Source organism: Dermacentor variabilis, unplaced genomic scaffold (genome assembly GCF_050947875.1).
Source record: "Dermacentor variabilis isolate Ectoservices unplaced genomic scaffold, ASM5094787v1 scaffold_12, whole genome shotgun sequence".
Classification (NCBI taxonomy): Eukaryota; Metazoa; Arthropoda; class Arachnida; order Ixodida; family Ixodidae; genus Dermacentor; species Dermacentor variabilis.
Window position 1 is genome coordinate 40,440,131 of NW_027460280.1, and position 13,078 is coordinate 40,453,208.

Below are 13,078 nucleotides of genomic sequence, written 5' to 3' on the forward strand. Positions count from 1 at the left end.
CAGGGTCTTCTCTGGTAGAAGCCGATAGAAGAGTGCAGTCTCATCTGCATTGAAGATGTCTTCCGGTCTGTATTCGGCGAGATATTCACGCAGCTTTCCGTCCTTCCACGTGGCGCATGTTTCCTGGTTAACGGACGCCTTTTCACCACACACGCTCTTGAAAACCAGGTCATGGCGATCTTTAAAGCGCATCAGCCATCCATCTGACGAAACGAAGTCATCGATCCCCAACATTGCTGCAAGCGTTCGGGCTTTCATCGCAACGATGTCTCCGCTGAGAGGAAGTTTGTTGCTCCTGGCCTCCCTAATCCAAACCAGCAGAGCCTTCTCCAACTCTGGGTAAGCGCCGGTGCGCATTCGCTTCCGAGAAGTCTTGAACTTGTCGTTCTCAAATGCATCCATTATTGTGCGCTTGTTCTTGATGTAGTTAGAGAGCGTGTTCGGCTTGATCCCGTACTTCCGCGCTATGTCTTGTTTGGCGGCACCTCCCTTCTCAACTTCCTTCAAAACCTCGACTTTCGTTGTCAGGTCGAGCGTGCGATAAGAGCCACGGTTTGCCATGGCTATAAACTGCGCGACTAGGTACAGTCAATTCCGAATCACTCATGGAACAACCTAGCCTACGAGCTTCCCGCACAAAGGCGCTCGACCAACACACGCCTATACGCTGCGCACGCTGCAAGACTCATCTCGCACAATCTCGCCACTGCCAGCATGCAGCGCTGCGTGCACCTATGGCACCCGCGTGGCCTCCGCGATCAGCTCCTCCGCGCGTGGCCTCCGGCGGGAGCCGCTTCGCCTCCCGCCGGAGTTGATCGCGGAGGCCACGGCAGCTGTAGCAATGAATAATCGCGCCGCTCCAAGAAGGATGGCGTTGCGGGCGGCTGCGGTGGCGATGACACCAACGCGGAGCACGGAACTGTTGCAACACTTGAAAAATTGCACATTCTACCAAAGAATGACGGTCACCTCGAGGATCCCGGCTGAAAATTAACTTCCAATTAAACAATATTACTGGATGAGGACTTCGAATTATCGAGCGATTTCTTCTATAGGATTACATGCAAAACTGACGGGACCAGCACTTCACTTCTAATTAACCGAAAATTCCAATTAAGCGGCTTCGAATTATCGGGAGTCGACTGTACTCGGTTAGCGTATACTCGTGTTGTTGCAGTGTTATTCTAGATTGCGAATATGAAATATGAAACAAGCTGAATCATTTAGTGGTGCTCATGAGAAGTCCATGCGATGCCTCCTAGACAGACAGCGTGGCGCACCGGTGCATGCGAATGCTGAGAATTGTTATCTCACTTGCCACACACCTAGTGCCACACACCATATTTACACAATTCTAATGCGCCCTCGATTGTAATGCACACCTGTTTTCCATGAGCCCCCCAAAAAAGGGGGAAAAAAAAATCGCCCTCGACTGTAACGCACACCTCATTTTTTCATACAGGAATACAACTACAGTCGAAACCCGCGATAACAAAATTTTGCAACAACGAAATTCTCGCGACAACGAAACATTTTCGTATCCCCGGCGAATGCCCATAGCATTCAATGCATTTCGCACCTCTCGGCAGCGAAATCTCGCTGTACTGAAATCCTGCATCAACGAAATTTGCCGGAACCTAACTCCGCATATTACCTACTCGCCTAAGACTAGCAGGCGCCAAAATGCACTCAAATGCTATTGTTCTGCACTAAAATTGCGAAAAATACCACCACATTACACTTGTGTGCGCACTGCCATTTTTGTTAACAAAAACAACCAAATGCCGGAAGCGATCAGTGCGCTGGAAACACGTCATGGCCACCCTCTTGTTTGTTGATCGCCCATTTGAAGCGGCATGGATGTTGCTACCGACACGTGACGACGGTTTTTGCATGCCTACTAGGCGAGATCGTAGATCGTTGTTCGACACACACGTTCAGCTCGCGCTCCCCGCGGCTGACGACTTGGCGAGGCCTAGGCCAATCATGTGAGGCGAAACTGAAAGCGCGTTTCAAACAACAATCGTCGATTGCGGCAGTGCACTGCGTAATGTGCGCCTCGGTGAGAAAAATGCAGCAAAAACAAGGAAATACACGTCCCACCGACATGGAATTGTTCATGGCGCTTGAGATGGCGGTTGCACTATGTGGAGTGTCCCGCATTGGGCCATGATTGAGCGATTGTCCGAGAATGCGCATCCCTAGCTTCAAGAATGCTGGTTTTGGTGCCACTGTACAGGCATCGCGTGCGGATTCGGTGCCGGACGTAGATTTGCGCGAAAGGGCCGTTATCTCGATTGTTTGCCTTCGGGTGCACGAGATACGATCACTTTTGCGCTCGGCACCGGACGGGCAACAGCGTGCGCTGGAGAAATGGTGCTGTATGCGCTGTCACTCTGCGTCCAGTGCCGAGTTACGCAAAATCTCGCAAAAGGGATCGTACCTCCGAAAGCAAATGACTGAGAATACTGCACTACGGTGGCACTGCCACTGCTGGTCAACGCATGCGGCGCACTTTGTACTGTCGGCAATGCGGTTCTATATCCTCGAGCAAAGCCTGCAAAGTAGGCTAACGGAATTTTGACAGTAAACATTTGTTCTGCGATGCATTACCTATCTGCGGTGTCTCTTTCCCCAACAACGAAACTCTTGCGAAAGCAAATCTTTTCGCGTTCCCCGCCGATTTCATTCCTGCGAGGTTTAACTGTATCTCTCATTTGGAAAAACAAAACATTTACTCCCAATACACAAAAGTTGTGATAAATAAAAAAAGTCGCAGTTTCGCCCAAAAGGTGAAGCATCAATCACGATAGCAAATTAGTAGACAGCTGTACGAAAAGTAAGGATAGTAGCTTCATCGTCCGTATAAACTTTTAAACATTTGCTTACTAACTAAATTAACAAGCATGGTGTCACGCGTGCACAAGTAAACATCAACACATCTCGCGCAATCTCCGCGGATACTTTATCAAAGCGCTGGAGTGGGGAAGCGCAGTAGCAGGAGTGAGCGAATTTACCTTTGTGCAGCCTCTCGCTTCAACGCGCACACAGCGACGAGAACACAGCGCAGTGCGCCTAAATGCGTAGAGTCTTGCCCCCATTGCAGATCACTTTCAAGATAGAGACCACATGGCCGTGCCGTACGTAGCAGCCACCTGAGTAGAAAGCTTCTCTTGTTTGTGCCAGCCCCGTGCGCAAGTTTTGGGAACTCCGCACGCCCATGATGCTGCCCCCAATTTCTGTCCGCCTCCGCACACGTGATCTCTTTCTTTTTAATTGAGGCATCGCGATAAACTCGGCATGTCTTTGCAGTCGGCACTTCCATTCTGATAGAGCAAATGCGGAAAACGGGAAGGAAGATTGAGAAGACGGACGGTGCACTTGGAGTGCGTGCGAGGCGGCCATATTGAAATGCCTATGGCGATATGGTAACGCAGATTTGGGGTCTTACTCGATTCTAACGCGCACGCAATTTTCAGGCCCGTTTTATCGGGAAAAAAGTGCGCTTTGGATTCGAGTAAATATGGTACACAGTTACCTATCTTGGCGAGAGGTTCAACCAAGAGCAGCTAGTCGTAATCAAACTTAAGAGGTATAGATTAAAGGTAGTACAAGCCTACACTTCAACATCTACTCACGATGATGATGAAGTAGATCACTTTTATGAAGATGTTGAATTAGAGATGAGAAAAGTGCAAACTCAGAATACTGTAGTAAAGGGCGACTTCAATGCAAAAGTGGGGAAAAAGCAGGCTGGTGAACAAGCAATTGGCAACTACGGTGTCGGTTCTAGGAATGCTAGAGGAGAGATGCTCGTAGAATTCGCAGAAAAGAATAAGCTGTAAATAATGAACACCTTTTTCAGGAAGCGTAGCAACAGAAAGCGGACCTGGAATAGTCCTAATGGTGAAACAAGAAATGAAATTGATTTCATACTTTCTGCTGATCCCAGCATAGTACAAGATGTACAAGTGTTAGGTAGGGTAAAGTGCAGTGATCATAGTTTAGTGAGGGCTAGAATTCACTTCAATTTGAAGAGAGAATGAGTAAAATTGGTCAAACAGAAAGAGGCCAACCTGGAGGCAGTAAGGTTAAAAGCAGACAATTTTTTTTTTTAAATGCGAGGGTAAATGCCTCAGGGCATACAGGAGTATGGGATGGGGGTGAATAAGGATGATTAAATGAATGAAAAAAGATTTGCTGACCTAATGAAGTTCAAGCAGGATCGATAATGCGGTCCCTGCGTCCAAGCAGCATAATCGCTCGGATTATGCAGCGAGAGTTCCGCTGCTGAGAGGTTCCAGAGCCTCGTCGGTTTCAGTGCAGGGCAAACCCACAGCAGGTGGTGGATGTCGGCTTCAGCATTTCGCGACTTGCAGAGTGGACACTCAGGACGAGGATATAACGGGCGAAAGTGCGGCCACTTCTTAGTCACGGCAGGAGTGAGGGCAACCCCGACCCGGATCCTCCGAAGCGCAACCTCCTCTGCACGGGTAAGACCGTGGGGGAGGTTTACCGCACACGGAGGTATGAGTGCATGTGTGTGGCGCCAGAGGTGCTCCTTTCTTGTTAAAAGGAGGGTGGCATCATCTAGGGGAAAGAGTTGAGGCAGTGAAGATGGAGAGGTCGCTAGACAGGTTGCAGAATCCGCACGGCTTTGGAAGCTTAGAAGGTCGCGTGGGATCTACTCGACAGATATTGGCTGCGGGATGCGTGCCGCCAGAAGATGGATCTGTTGGCATATGTCAGGGCTGCGACTGACGCGATTTCTGGCCGTGACGATTTCTGGCCGTGGGGACCATGGGAAAGGCGGCCACAGAGCACAACGCTTCTCGGACAGCAAGGAGCTCAGCACAAAAGGAGGAAGGAGTTTCTTGGATTTGAAACTGGGTCGTCTTATTAAGGGCAGGTGCGCATGGGCAATAAATTGCAGTGGTTGTTTCACAGTCCTGAATGCTTGCATCAACTTAAAGGACGATGGAGCCAAGCGGCAGGTGGGCATCTTGAGCAATAATTCGATCACGAAGCGCCGCCGCCGCGTGAGTTGATGTTGGGCGATGTATATCAGTTGGCTTGTTATCACTCAGCTGTACAAAACTCCAGGGAGGAAGAACTGGCGTTGGTGGTGGTAGAAGCGAGTTCGAGAAAGCGTAAGCCCTGAGAGCACACGTTGCGTGTGAAAGGCTGGCCTTAGGCCTGCGAGCATCACGTCACTGCTGCACCAGCTCATCTAGTGTGTTGAGCTGTGCATTTTCTTGGAGAGCCACGATCGGGGTGATGCGGGGAAGGCAAGTGATGACCCTCATTGCCTCGCGATTACCAGCCTCAAGGCGATCCCATTGTGCCCTCGTCAAATGCTGGAATTGGGCTTGATAAACAAGGTGTGGTTGCAATACCGCCTTCACCAATTGTCGTGCAACATATGAGCTGGCACCGCCCGCTTTAGGAGCAATGCGCCTAATCAGACCCAACGTCTGAATTGCCTGCTTTTTAGCGCTGGAGAGCCAAGCAGTTCCGGTTCCCGACTCGTGTACCATCATACCCAGAATTTTTATAGTTGAACATTGCTGAAGAGGGGTTCCGGATAGATGAAGACGAATGGGTGTAGTAGAGAGTTTACGCCAGCCCCAGCGATTGGAGACTGACATGTAAGCAGACTTGCTGACGGAAAGCCTAAGGCCGACCGAAGAAGCGTAAGTCGCCGTGATATCTAAAGCTGATTGAAGGGCAGCGGCTTGAGTCTGCAGGTCGTGATGAGTGCTCCATACCGTGATGTCATCAGCGTACAACAAGAACTTTATGTCGGGTACATCGTGTAAGCGCCATGCAAGCGGGTTGAAAGCAATATTGAATAATGTGGGTGACAATACAGATCCCTGGGGTACACCACGAAGAGGGACAAATGAGCCGACGGCGTCACCACTGAGGCGAATCGCAAAATGTCGGTCTTCAAGGAAAGATTTGACAAAATTCCGCACTCTAGGGAGAAAATGCAGCATGTCAATTGAAGCCAAGATGGCAGCATGACTGATGTTATCATACGCCTTTTCGACGTCCATAGCGAGGACAGTACGGACAATGTGGCTACGAGGTGACAATAAAACCAAGGATGCCAAGACAGCCAGCCCATCTTCAGTACCTATGGATGGACGGAAACCAATTTGAGCAGGGTGGTAGAAACCGTGGTGCCCTAGCCACCACGACAGTCGTGTGGCTAGCACTTTCTCATCAAGCTTGCACAACGTTGACGTTAGGGAAATGGGTCGGAAGTTGCCAAGGTCAGTCGGCGGCTTGTTTGGTTTCGGAATCGGGATCACAATAGCTGATTTCCAGCCTGGAGGGACAACGCCATCTAGCCATACCTTGTTAATGGTGTTGAGGAGTTGAGGCAGCACAGCGGAACTCAGGTTCTTGTAGGCCTCATAAGTAATAGAGTATGGACCGGGTGCTGTCTTGGTGCCACCTATGGTGGTACCATCTGGTGCTACCACCTGGTGGTACCACCAGTGCTGACTGGTACCGTCTATCGCTGCAAGCAACTCAGGCATGGTGAAAGCTTGCCATCCCCTCGGAGTCTGCTGTAGATGGTAACCTGTCGATATGTGTCGGAATGCCTGCGAAGGAAGCACCATTGGCTGTTTGAGGCAACACGTCGTACTGCGGGAAAAACTTCCGGGCTGCTTCTCTGGCAAAATCATCCGGCGACAAGCCAGCAGCGAAGCAGGCTGTGGCTGCCACGTCTGGACGGCGGCAACCATGTTCCATGGCACGAAACGTTCGCCAGAGAGAAGCATTCGATGTCTTGGATGAAAACCGCTCACACCACGTATGCCAGTGCCTCTGCGAGAGGTCGCGTTCATATCTGCGGGCCTTAGCAGTAAGGAAACTCAGTCTTGTACGTGCTTGTGCAGAAGTGGCGTCTCGGGATGCTGCCAGCTCAGCTTGTCTGCGAGCAGCCCACAAGTTGAGCAGGCCGATATTCGGTACCGGTCGATCGACGTCTACCCAGCTGATGGTTGTAGCTTCATTGAGCGCGCTTTGTATGCGGTCAACAAGTAGTGGTGACGAGTCCACAGAGGTATCTTGGAGAACGCAGCGAAAGGTGTCCCAGTTGACCACAGAACACTTGCGGCGCAAACGGCGGGCCTGCGACGGATGAAGGCCGATGATGATAGGGTGGTGGTCACTACCCCAGCAGTCAGGCTCCAGGTGCCAAGTGGGAGTGCCGGGACCCGACCACCACATAAGATCTGGTGCGTATGTTGTACGTCGAGCTTGAGGCACAGCCCACGTTGCTGAATCGGGATGGTTCAGTAGTATAAACAACGCATGCGCGAAGGCGTCCCGCACACGCCTACCTGTAGGGCTAGTAGGGTACCCCCAATCACCACCAACTAAAATAGGACACGCTGGGTACTGGCGACGGACATTCACTAATTCGTGAAGAAAAGCCACCGGCTGGTCTTATGTAGTATGACACTACAACAACAGTTGCCTTGGGTAACTTCACAGCTACTGCCACTACCTCCTGATATGAGTTTAACCAGTTTTCAAGAGAAAGGCAGACCTGAGGATAGCGCGTATCAACATACACTGCCGCCTTTCCTGGAGGGGCAGCTGTGTGCATGCGACGGTCACTCATCGAAGGACACACATATCCACTGAAGCCCGGAATGGCAGGCAAGGCGTTGGTCTCCTGTAGTAACAGGGCCCCCACCTGCAGCTTGTTCATACGTAGACGGGATTTAAGCTCCCCCACTTTCGTGGAGAGCCCTCTACAGTTCCACTGAAGCATGCCACAAACACCTGTGCCCACCATTTTGATTATGAGTCCAGGCGTTGTAAAATCACAGATGTCAGGTTGGATAACTGGCTGACCATGAACCACAAAAGGGATGTTGTAGAGTTATCCGGCAACGGAGCTTAAGACCTGGTAGACTCTGCGACCGATACAGAAGGGCGTGACAGAGACGATGATGCAGCGAAATCGATAAGTGTAGTGGTGTGAGATTCCACTGCACATCGCCGACGCGCAAGTAATTCACGGTGCTGTCGGAGCTTGGATACCTCCGCTAAAAGGCGGGCAATTTGATTGTCAACTGCTGCCATATCATCACGCGGCTGTTCCGGCCCGCTCTGCTTCTGTGTAACCAGCGGGCGACGGCAGTCTTTGCGAACTTTGTCACTGTAAGTCTGTTGGGAATGGGGTGCCGGCGGGTCGGGCTTGGAAACCTCTGGCCAGTCGTCGTCATCCGACTGGAGCGCAGCAAACCTGTTAGGTGTCGGCAAGGGTTGTGTTGCAGCATGCTGAGGCCATTGCTTATGAATCCCACGACGAACCTTCTGAGTGGCCTTTTGCTTTGTGGGACAAGTTGGAGAAGTGATCTCGTGGTCGTCGGTCTTGCAGAGTCCGCATCGGTAAGACACTGCGCCAGCTAGCACAGCTTCATCTGGCGCTGTAAATGGACAGGATCGGTGCATGTGGCCCGGTCGGAAACAGTTGTAACAATAGACGACACTGGGTTTATATGGCCGGGGTCGTAGAATGCAGCCATAGTAGTACAGGCGGGCTGGGGGAGTTGGTGGGCCCTGCAAGGTGACGATGCAAGAGCACCCCTTTCCCATGTAACGTGCTTGAATGACACAGTGAGTAGGACAGCAGAGCTCACGCTGGAGAGCAGTCTGGTCCTCGCCAACATCAACGTTGTAAACGACACAGCGCTGTAGATCCGAGCCCTCTAACAGGTACATCTGGACCGGCACGGTGACTTCGCTTGTTATTGAGAGTCATTGAAGCGTTTGCAAACGCTCGACAGCAGTCAATGTCGGAAGCCACACAGCGATGGTATTTGACTTCTTCCTGGCCGTGAAGCCCCGGAAGCCTGTGGTGCCAAGACAAGCGTCTAGGTTCGCCTGAATAATCCTGTTCGGAATCTCCGTGAGGCTTGTGGGGGCCAGAGCTTTAATGGTTGCTTTATAGCAAACCGAGCCCGATGTCAACACAACTGGGTGGTCAGTCGTTAGACAGGAACGCTTGCCTTGGGAGCCGCTGTTGGCCGAACACGAATCTGGTGCAGATTGCTCCGAAGGACGCTTCTGAGAACCACGGGGGGCCGACGGTTAGTGCAGAAGACAAGTCCATAGGGGTAGTCGTTTCGTCATGCACAACAACTGGAGCCCCATTCCCGATCGGTGTCTGGGAAGCCATCGCCGGGCTCCGCCCTGAAAGCAGATCACTCAGTCTGATGTGCATTTTGGGAAGGCGACGGGTGGGCCGGTAGCCGAAGGACTTGGAGCAGGAACCAGGAGCTGGGATCCAGGCTCAGGTGTCAATTGTGCGGCTGGTAACGCCGTCGTGACAAGTGGCGCCGGCGAATCTACCGCCGCCAGCGCGTCACCGGAGGCACTAGGCCTAGTCCAGGTGTACAATTCAGCTGCAGGGCCGATAGAGTGACATTCGCTGAATGTCAAAAAACCAGACTGCGCATGAGCGTCCGGAGCGTCCTCAGATGTCTTGGGGTCCAATCTCTTGATGTATGGAATGTATTTACGCGGAAGGCGAGATTTTTCACAGGAGCGGTGAGCAGCCACCTTAGCAGGGAAACTTTGTCGTTGTCGTCTCAAGCAGACAAATTCAGGCTGGTACTTGCAAACAAATACGCAGCCTTAGAACAGAGAGATGAAGATGACACACATGTAATGAATGAAACCGTAACTAGGCTGGCTTCAGAGGCAGTAATTGATGTGGGAGGCAAGGCACCAAGACGACAAGTAGGCAAGCTCTCCTAAGTAACAAGGGACCTAATAAAGAAACGACAAAGAATATAAGTGTCCAACTCAAGAGATAAGATAGAATTTGCGGAACTGTCAAAACTGATCAACAAGGAGAAAATAAGGGCTATTCGAAATTATAATGCGAGAAAGACTGAGGAAACAGTAAAATATGGATGCACCATGAAAGCAGTGACAAGGAAACTTTGTATAAGAAAAACCAAGATGTATGTACTGAAAGTTAGGCAGGGTGATATCAGCAATCTTGAAGATATAGTAAAAGCAGCGGAAGAATTTTATACTGACCTGTACAGTACCCATAGCAGCCAAGATACCTCAATTCAAAGTAGTAATGAAGTGGTTACAGAGGCTCCTCCTATAACTAGCGATGAAGTTAGAAGGGCCTCGCAAGACATGAATTGAGAAAAGTGGCAGAAGATGGAATAGCTGTGGATTTAATCAAAGATGGAGGAGATATAATGCTTGAACACCTTCGAAATTATAATGCGAGAAAGACTGAGGAAACAGTAAAATATGGATGCACCATGAAAGCAGTGACAAGGAAACTTTGTATAAGAAAAACCAAGATGTATGCACTGAAGGATAGGCAGGGTAATATTATCAGCAATCTTGAAGATATAGTAAAAGCAGCGGAAGAATTTTATACTGACCTGTACAGTACCCATAGCAGCCAAGATACCTCCATTCAAAGTAGTAATGAAGAGGTTACAGAGGCTCCTCCTATAACTAGCGTTGAAGTTAGAATGGCCTCGCAAGACATGAATTCAGAAAAGTGGCAGAAGATGGAATAGCTGTTGATTTAATCAAAGATGGAGGAGACATAATGCTTGAACAACTGGCAGTTCTTTATATGAACTGTCTATCAGCTTCAAGGGTACCGGAGAACTGGAAGAATACCAACATTATACTAATCCACAATAAGAAAGACGTTATAGAATTGAAAAATTATAGGCTCGTTAGCTTACTTCCAGTATTACATAATATATTCACCAAGATAATTTTCAATAGAATAAGGGCGACACTGGGCTTCAGTCAACCAATGGAATAGGCTGGCTTCAGGAAGGGATACTCTACAATGGATCACATCCATGTCGTTAATCAGGTAATCGAGAAATCCGCAGAGTAATATCAGCCTCTCCATATATGGCTTTCATAGATTACGAAAAGGTATTTGATTCAGTAGAGATACCAGCAGTCATAGAGGAATTACGTGATCAAGGAGTACAGACCGCTTACATAAATATCTTGGAAAATACCTACAGAGATTCCACAGCTACCTTCATTCTACACAAGTAGGAAGATATATATATCAAAACGTTTATTAAAAAAAAATGCAGAAAGCGAGTGGGTGGAGCCCCTAGTCCAGGGCCCCACTGGCTTGAGCGGTCCGCCGTGCTTGGTCGAGGAGCGCTAGTTGCATCTCCCGATCCTCGCTGGCGAGCCAAGTCTCCCGCTGCTCCCTTCTGGAAAGTTTGCCGGCTATTTTTGGTGTATTAATTTTGGGTGGCCTGTTCTGGCAGTCCCACGTAATGTGGGTGAGAGTTAGCCGGCCTCCGCACCAAGGACAGCGAACGCTGTACAGCGTTGGGTGAATGGCATTTTTCAAATAAAGGTTTGAAAATGTGTGCGTCTGTATTCGGCGCCAGTCATAAGAGTCCTGCCTGGATCGGTCAGGGTGTGGTGGACTGTACTTTCTTCACTCGCGCTGTTGGTGCTCAAGGATGTCTCGTGGTAAAAAGGGGTTTTCGTCATCAGAGTGGTTGGCCGCTCGGTTGACAAAAGCACGAGCTGCGCCGTCCGCACTCTCATTGCCCTCGAGTCCTGCGTGACCCGGGCACCAGATGATCATGTGTTTCTGCGTTAGGTTGGATCCTAATAGGTGAGTGGTGCTGTGTGGTAGCCTCCCGGTGAGTAAGAGTCTACATGCGACTTGGGAATTTGTTAGAGTTACAGACGATTGTCCTAGAGCGTCCTTAGTTTTAATAGCTAGCGCAATGGCTGAAGCTTCTGCGGTATTCGCAGATGCAACTCTAGCCGTGGTGCAAGTCACAAGCCCTTGATTTGCGGCTGCTCCTACCACTGCGAGGGCGTATTTGTAAGCACCACATCGAGCGACATCTGTGTAGACTGTATCCGAGTTTCCACCGAATTGCTGCATTAACTTTCGAGCTCGAGCACTTCTACGTCCCCGGTGGTATTTTGGACTCATGTTCTTAGGAATTGGGGCTACTATGATCCTTTCATGAAGGACTTTGGGCAGAGATTTGACCTATAAAGAAAGGGGTCAGACAAGGAGACACAATCTCTCCAATGCTATTCACTACATGCTTGGAAGAAGTATTCAAGCTTTTAAACTGGGAAAGCTTAGGAGTAAGGATTGACGGTGAATATCTCAGTAACCTTCAGTTTGCAGATGACATTGTTCTATTCAGCAACACTGCAGACGAGTTACAACAAATGATTGAGGACCTTAACAGAGAGAGTAGGAGTGTAGTTGAAGATTAATATGCAGAAGACAAAGATAATGATCAATAGCTGGGCAAGGCGGGCAAGGGCAAGGGAACGACAGTTCAGGATCGCCAGTCAGCCTCTATAGTCTGTAAAGGAGTACCTTTACCTAGGTCAACTCATCACAGGGAACCTTGATCTTGAGAAGGAAATTCATAGAAGAATAAAAATGGGTTGGAACGCATATGGCAGACATTGTGAGCTCCTGACTGGAAGCTTACCACTATAATTGAAAAGAAAGGTGTACAATCAGTACATTTTACCAGTGCTGACATCTGGGGCAGAAACGTGGAGACTGACAAAGAAGCTTGAGAACAAGTTAAGGACCGCGCAAAGAGTGATGGAACGTAGAATGCTAGGCATAATGTTAAAGAGACAGAAAGAGTGCTTTGGATCAGAGAGCACACGGGTATAGCCAATATTTTAATCGACATTAAGAGAAAAAAATGGAGCTGGGCAGGTCATGTAATATGCAAGTTAGATAACTGTTGGACCATTAGGGTTACAGAATGGGTACCAAGAGAAGGGAAGCGCAGTCGAGGACGGCAGAAGACTAGGTGGGGCGATGAAATCAGGAAATTCACAGGTGCTAGTTGGAATCAGTTGGCACAGGACAGCGGTAATTGGAGATTGCAAGGAGAGGCCTTCGTCCTGCAGTGGACATAAAATAAGCTGATGATATGATGACATGCCCAGTGCATTTATGGCACAGCTCGTTAAAGTGTTAGTGTGAAAGACGTTAAGTGAAAAGCGGCACACACCCAGTACAAGTGTAGCA

General features: G+C 49.5%; 1 protein-coding gene across 4 annotated transcripts in view; it reads right to left on the reverse strand.

Annotated features, from left to right (window-relative positions):
• Sec8 (exocyst complex component secretory 8) overlaps window positions 1-13,078 on the reverse strand; it is a 130,844-nt gene that overhangs the window by 36,297 nt on the left and 81,469 nt on the right. The window lies entirely within an intron of this gene.